The following is a 7,571-nucleotide window of genomic DNA, read 5'->3' as shown; positions in this document are numbered from 1 at the left end:
AGCTTCCTTGACTCCTCTCCCTTCAGTTGTGTGGGATAGAAGCCAAGGAGCAACAGCTGCAGGTCAGTCTCAAACACTTTTTGATGCATCCAGCCAATTGTTTTTCAAACTTGTTAAAGGCTGTTTTATAACTTATAGAACCAGACCTTTTAGTTGTGTTGGGGGGACCTGTTAGTGTGAGTGAACTGGTGAGTCTGAATTTTTCCATCTATTGTTAGCGGGTTAGCCACCATGCTAACTTATGCTACCTTATGTGTTTATGTGATTTCCTGTGTCTCTATGTTCTTTATTATTGTATTTAGTTATGTTAGCATTCTGATGCTAATGCTAACATGCTAATGCTAACACGTGAATAGTATTGCATTTTTAGTCATTGCAATTGTTTAATTGGGTTGGTTGGTTCATGCAGGCCAGGTGGTCCTGCCCTGCCTTGGGACCACTCCAACAAAAGGATGGCGAGCAAAAACTTGAGCCAGGAGCCTGACTGTTCTTTTTCTTTGTCTTCAACACAAGTCAGGGTCTGGTAGGAGGCTCTGCACCCTGTTTTTCTCTCCCCACTACTCCGGTCAAGCACTTCCAATACCCGTTCAACTTGAGACTAATCAAGCAGCGCTAATGGACGCTCACCTTGTACCACCATAAAACTGAAGCCATTCATTTGTACTCTTGACTGTTTGTAACTTACGAACGTTGGGGTGGGAAAAGTGAACTGGGTTTTTGTCTCCCTGTTGATCAACTGTAACTTGTGTACACATTAGTATTTTGTAAATATTTGTTTATTTTTCTGTCACTTTTTGTAAAATGCATATTTCACTCAAACCAACTCTGTCTGTAATTATTGCCGCTGCCCTCTAGTAACCGAACTAGATCTTCCTGATTTGCCCACTAATTGTCCACCTCAGTGGTGCTGTTAACATCACGGCTCACATTTGTTACACGAGCCACTGTCTGTCCCAGCCTGTCGGCTGCCCCCGGGTTGAACACACGTAGTTTCCATATACAGTATGTCCATCGATGTACAATACGTGTTGATGTGAGGTACATCAACTAGTTTTCCACCTGTAATCAAACAAAAACTTGTAACACTTTTATGCGTTGACATAAATTTGCCATGCTACACGTACTGATTAGCAACAGGCTAGCAGCATACGGTAGTTGTAAGTATATTAAAGATCATCATAATTACAATCATCATCGTAATAACAATATCAAAGGCAACAAGTAGTTTCATGCACAGGATTTTAGCTTTATCTTTTGAGCACCGGACACATGAAAATGCAGGGATTGGAAGAACACACCTTCCATAACACAGCGGCAACATGGCTACAAAAACACCCGGTCTTTGTCGTGGCATGGGCTTGGTTCCACATCTGCCTTCATGAACATGTCTTCCCCTGTCATGATGATGGCAGATGGATGCAGTATTTCCAAATTGTCTTTTTTTAAGGGATTTTGATTAGTACTGTTACTCCAGCTCCACTTTTGTTTTGGAGAAATTCTAAAACTAAGTTGCTTGCAGGCATAAGTAAAGTGGAAAGACCTCAGAAACTTCTGTAGTTTAGAGGAAGGATACAAAAAGCTTTCACAGAAATTTCAGCTGTTAGTTCCCACTGTTAGGAATATAGTAAGGAAATAGAAGACCACAGGCACAGTTCAAGTTAAGGTGCTGAGAGGCAGGCCAAGTAAAATCTCGGATAATCAGAGGCGAAGAATGGTGAGAAGTAATTGAACCATCAGACCAGCTCCAAACATGATCTTGCTGCAGATGGTGTTACTATGCATCGGTCAACTATTTAGCGTTGTTTGCACAAAGAAATGCTGTTCGGGAGAGTAATGCGGGAGAAACCTTTTCTGCGCACATGCCACAATTAGTCGCTTGAGGTATGCCAAAGCACATTTGGATAAACCTGCCTTATTTTGGAATAAGATTCTGTGGACTGATGAAACAAAAATTGAGTTGTTTGGGCATAAGAAGGGGCAGTATGCATGGTGTATAAAGAACACAGCACTCTAAGACAAACACTTGCTACCCATAGTAAGATTTAGAGGGGGTTCCATCATGTTATGGGGCTATTTGTCCAGGCACTGGCAATCTTGTTAAAGTTGAGGATCGCATGGATTCCAGTCAATACCAACAGATTTTTCCAAACAATGTTCCAGAGTCAGTGACAAAGTGGAAGTTGCACAGGGGGTGGATATTTCAACAAGAAAATAACCCTAAACAGGGTACCCGCAGGTTATTAAAAGTATTAAAAAAGCATTGAATTTAGTTTTCCATTATTAAAGGTATTAAAAGTATTAAATTAGCCGTTGTAAGTCTGGAATCTTTTCACCGTGGTCTTAATTTTCAAGAACATCTCAGTGCAACCTAAATTATATCCGTGACGAAGTTTTTTTTTTTTTTTTTTTTTTTTAAATCCATAACGAAGATGACGCATAGAATTTGCCAAACCGCCACAACCGGTAAAACGGAGAATCCATCCACCTCTGCATCGGGAATGCTTGTTTGAACGTTTGTCGGTGGAACGAAAACCCTGCAGGCAGAAGTATTGTGGATTCTGAACACCAAAACAGGCCACCATTCCTATACTTCAAATGAGTCCATTGGTGATCTGTTTTCGGATATTACGTCATTTTCGGTCGGCATCGGCTGTCACAATGTTGTTCATATTACGTTTTGTTCCAGAGGGAGCATTCCTGATGTCGTAACTGTCTTTTGTAACAAATTTTCAGTTGGCAGAAAACCCGCACATTTTCTTAATGTTTAAATAGTCTACATATTTTTATGATCAGTATAAATTCATTTACACAATGAAATAACGCTGGAAAAGTTTGTTAAACATAATGTTGCTCAAATCGTGTTTATTTTTTTCCGGAGGGAGCATTGCTGACTTCGTAACTGCAGCCAATTTAAGATCGTCAAGACTTTTAGAGGTAAAATCGGGCCTAAATAATCCAGCCCGACCCGAACTGGTCCGCGGTTATTAAAGCCCGACCAGCGTTTTTTGTGATAACATTTGTGACGGTGTCTGCATAAAAGCCTCTTTTATAACGAATTCTCAGTTGGCATAAAAAAAAACAAAAAAACACACATTTTCTTAATGTTTAAATAGACTACATATTTTTATGGTCATTATAAATATATTTACACAACGAAATAACGCTGGAAAAGTTTGTTAAATATAAATAAACAGATGCGGTTTTGCGGACTCGCAGAGGGGAACATTAAAAAGGGCGTATAGGCACGCTCTGGCTCTGCAATGACCATCCAGCGCCTTCTTTTTTTTTTTTAATCCAAATTATTTATTCTATAACAAGTATTCCTTAGTTTATCATTCATACATCGTTAATATATAGTTATTTCAAAAAGTTCGCGAGAAAGAACCCTGGCCCGGCCCAACGTAATAATTGACATTTTAATTTTGGTCATGTTTTCAGTTTAATTTAGCTGTTTCCAGCTTGCTATGTTTATAATTGCGATGTTTACCGCTTTTCCTCTTACTGCGAAGAAGGAGGAAGTTACATCGGCCGCCGCTATATTTAAGTCATCAGCCATCTGCTGTGACCCGGGAATTAAACGCCTGGTTTCACGCACACTGCTTCCCATGTCAGTCAACATGGGAAATTGTTTTCACCCACAACTGCTGCGCAGTTAAGTCCTGCGATATTCCCGTTGTTTTGGAGTATGTGATAGGGGCTCAAGTTACATCCGGATACTTTAGGTTTCAGTTTATGGGTCATGTGAAGGCAGTGGACCTGCTTAAACATTTCCGTTTGCCTTTCGAATGAATGTGAATTTTGCTGTTTTAACTCAAGAGTTAGCCATGTTCACTGGGGTCTTGGCAGGTGCACTAGCGGCTAGCCTGTTACAGAAGATGGCTGGTCTGAGTCCTGTCCTCCTCCTCTTTTTGTCCATAATTATTGTGTGCATGTGTGTGTTTAAAAAAAATTCTGACAGACTTTATAATGATACTTTAAATGTGTTTTAATTTTATCTTCAATATATGTGCGTTCTTTTGTCAAACACACTTAGTAATCGAGGTTAAATTTGATGTTCAGTGCTTTATTTATTTAATGATTCAATATGATCTAAATAATGGGTGCGAGAAAAGTATTAATTTTCAGTTCAAATGGCATTAAAAAAGGTCTTAAAAGTTTTGAATTTAGATTTATCAATCCTGGGGGGACCCTGCTAAACACTGCTCCAAATCCACTAAGGCATTCATGCAGAGGAAGGAGGGCAACGTTCTAGAATGGCCAGACTTGAATATTATTGAAAATCTGTGGTCTGCTTTCAAGTAGGCTGGCCATGCTCTGCAGTCATCAAACCTGACTGAGCTGTAGATGTTTTGTAAAGAAGAATGGTCAGAAATAACTTCAACCTAAATCCAGACCCTCATTGGAAGCTATAGAAAACGTTTAGAAGCTGTTATTTCTGCAAAAGGAGGCTCTACTGAACATTGATCATGTTTTTCTGTAGGGGCGCCTAAATTTGAGCACTGGACAATTTTTGTTTAAATAATAATTACGCACTTTCTGTTTATCCTTTAAACTTTGTTTCACTTATCAAATATTACTGTGTTCATCTGTTATACGATATATTTGCCTGATTTTTTTTGTTCCAAACAACCAGTGATTTACAGAGGAAAATAATCAAAATGATCAGGGGTGCCCAAACTTTTGCTTAGCACTGTATTTCAACAGGCAGTTCTCTTTAAATTGCAAAACATTTATTTCATTGCTCCATCCATTTTGGTACTGGAATTGAATGAAGAATTCCCCAAAAAGTATTTATTATTGAAACTTCTTAATGTCAAAGTAATGCACAGAAACCATGTAAAAAGTTTTAGTACTATAAAAAAATATATACACTACTGTTCAAAAGTTTGGGGTCACCCGGACAATTTTGTGTTTTTCTTCTATAGTCACACTTATATTTTTCAAATGAGTTGCAAAATGAATAGAAAATATTGTCAAGACATTGACAAGGTTAGAAATAAGGAATTTTATTTGAAATAATTTTCTCCTTCAAACTTTGCTTTTATCAAAGAATGCTCCCTTTGCAACAATTAGTTTTGCAGGCCAATTACATACTAGCTGTTAATTTGTTGAGGTAATCTGGAGAAACTTCACTCCACACTTCCAGAAGCACCTCCCACAAGTTGGATTGGCTTGATGGGCATTTCTTGCGTACCATACGGTCAAGCTGCTCCCACAACAGCTCAATGGGTTGGAGATCTGTTGACTATATTGGTCACTCCATTACAGATACAATACCAGCTGCCTGCTTCTTGCCTAAATAGTTCTCGCATAATTTGAAGTTGTGCTTTGGGTCATTGTCATGTTGTCGGATGAAATTGAATCCAATCGAGCGTTGTCCACAGGGTATGGCAAGGCGCTGCAAAATTGAGCGATAGCCTTCCCTATTTAAAATCCCGTTGATCTGGTACAAATCTCCAACTTTACCAGCACCAAAGCAACCCCAGACCATCACATTACCTTCACCATGGGTGACAGATGGTATCAGGCACTCTACCAGCATCTTTTCAGTTGTTCTGCATCTCACAAATGTTCTTTTGTTTGATCCAAAGTCCAAACACCTCAAACTATGATTCGTCTGTCCATAACACTTTATCTAATCTTCCTCTGTCCAATGTTTGTGTTCTTTTGCCCATATTAATCGTTTCCTTTTATTAGCCTGTCTCAGATATGGCTTTTTTTTTTTTTTTTGCCACGCTGCCCTGAAAGCCAGCATCCCGGAGTCGTCTCTTCACTGTCGACATTGACACTGGCGTTTTACAAGTACTATTTAATGAAGCTGCTGGATGAGAACCTGTGAGGCATCAATTTCTCAAACTAGAGACTCTTACGTACTTGTCTTCTTGCTTGGTTGTGCAATGGGGCCTCCCACTTCTCTTTCTACTCTGGTTAGATCTTGTTTTTGCTGCTCTCTGATGGGAGTGGTACACAGCGTTATTGTAAATCTTCAATTTCTTGACAATTTCTCTTATGGAATATCCTTCATTTCTAAGAACAGATTGTCAAGTTAAGTGAAAGTTATGTTTTTCTGCCCATTTTAAGAGTTTAATCAAACCCACAAACGTGATGCTCCAGATACCTCAAATGAAGATCAGTTTTATAGCTTCTCTAACCACCTAAACTGTTTTGAGCTGTGCCAAGATAATTGCACAAGGTTTTCTTATCTATTATCCTTCTTCGGCAACTAGCAAGCACAATGTACCATTAGAACACTGGAGTGATGTAAATGGGCCTCTTTACAAAAACCACGTAGATATTCCATTAAAACCAGACGTTTCCAGCTCGAATAGTAATTTACCACATTAATAATGATTAGCTTAATTTTATTTCCATTGAAAAAAAAACTGTGCTTTTAAAAAGGAGGAAATTTCTAAGTGACCTCAAACTTTTGAATGGTAGTGTATAACACTTTGTGCTTGTATATACAGTGGGGTAAATAAGTATTTAGTCAACCACTAATTGTGCAAGTTCTCCCACTTGAAAATATTAGATAGGCCTGTAATTGACAACATAGGTAAACCGCAACCATGAGAAACAGAATGTGGAGAGAAAAAAAAAACAAAATCACATTGTTTGATTTATAAAGAATTTATTTGCAAATCATGGTGGAAAATAAATATTTGGTAAATACCAAAAGTTCATCTCAATACTTTGTTATGTACCCTTTGTTGGCAATAGCGGAGGCCAAACGTTTTCGTAACTCTTCACAAGCTTTTCACACACTGTTGCTGGTATTTTGGCCCATTCCTCCATGCAGATCTTCTCTAGAGCAGTGATGTTTTGGGGCTGTCGTTGGGCAACACGGACTTTCAACTCCCTCCGCAGATTTTCTATGGGGTTGAGACTTGGAGACTGGCTAAGCCACTCCAGGATCTTTTAATGCTTCTTACGAAGCCACTCCTTTGTTGCTCTGGCTGTGTGTTTGGGATCATTGTCATGCTGAAAGACCCAGCCACGTCTCATTTTCAATGCCCTTGCTGATGGAAGGAGATTTTCACTCAAAATCTCTTGATACATGGCCCCATTCATTCTTTCCTTTACACAGATCAGTCGTCCTGGACCCTTTGCAGAAAAACAGCCCCAAAGCATGATGTTTCCACCCCCATGCTTCACACTGGGTATGGTAAAGTTCAGTATTCTTTTTCCTCCAAACAAGAGAACCTGCGTTTTAACCCAAAAAGTTCTATTTTGGTTTCATCTGACCATAACACATTCTCCCAGTCCTCTTCTGGATCATCCAAATGCTCTCTAGCGAACCGCAGACGGGCCTTTACGTGTACTTTCTTCAGCAGGGGGACACGTCTGGCAGTGCAGGATTTGAGTCCCTGGCGGCGCATTGTGTTACTGTTGTTACTGTGGTCCCAGCTCTCTATAGGTCATTCACTAGGTACCCCCGTGTGGTTCTGGGATTTTTGCTCCCCGTTCTTGTTATCATTTTGACACCACGGGGTGAGGAGGGAGTTGAAAGTCCGTGTTGCCCAACGACAGCACCAAAAGATCACTGCTCTAGAGGAGATCTGCATGGAGGAATG

At 39.6% G+C, this 7,571-nt stretch overlaps 1 long non-coding RNA gene across 1 annotated transcript; it reads left to right on the top strand.

Annotated features, from left to right (window-relative positions):
* The first annotated feature begins 35 nt into the window (after positions 1-35).
* Positions 36-783, top strand: LOC130915746 (uncharacterized). Its single transcript, XR_009063133.1, has 3 exons — positions 36-62; positions 139-188; positions 410-783. It is a non-coding gene; the product is annotated as an uncharacterized LOC130915746 (long non-coding RNA).
* The last annotated feature ends 6,788 nt before the right edge of the window (positions 784-7,571 follow it).

The sequence above is a fragment of the Corythoichthys intestinalis genome, chromosome 5, assembly GCF_030265065.1.
Source record: "Corythoichthys intestinalis isolate RoL2023-P3 chromosome 5, ASM3026506v1, whole genome shotgun sequence".
In the NCBI taxonomy this organism is placed as follows: Eukaryota; Metazoa; Chordata; class Actinopteri; order Syngnathiformes; family Syngnathidae; genus Corythoichthys; species Corythoichthys intestinalis.
This window is presented reverse-complemented; position numbering and strand designations above follow the sequence as displayed.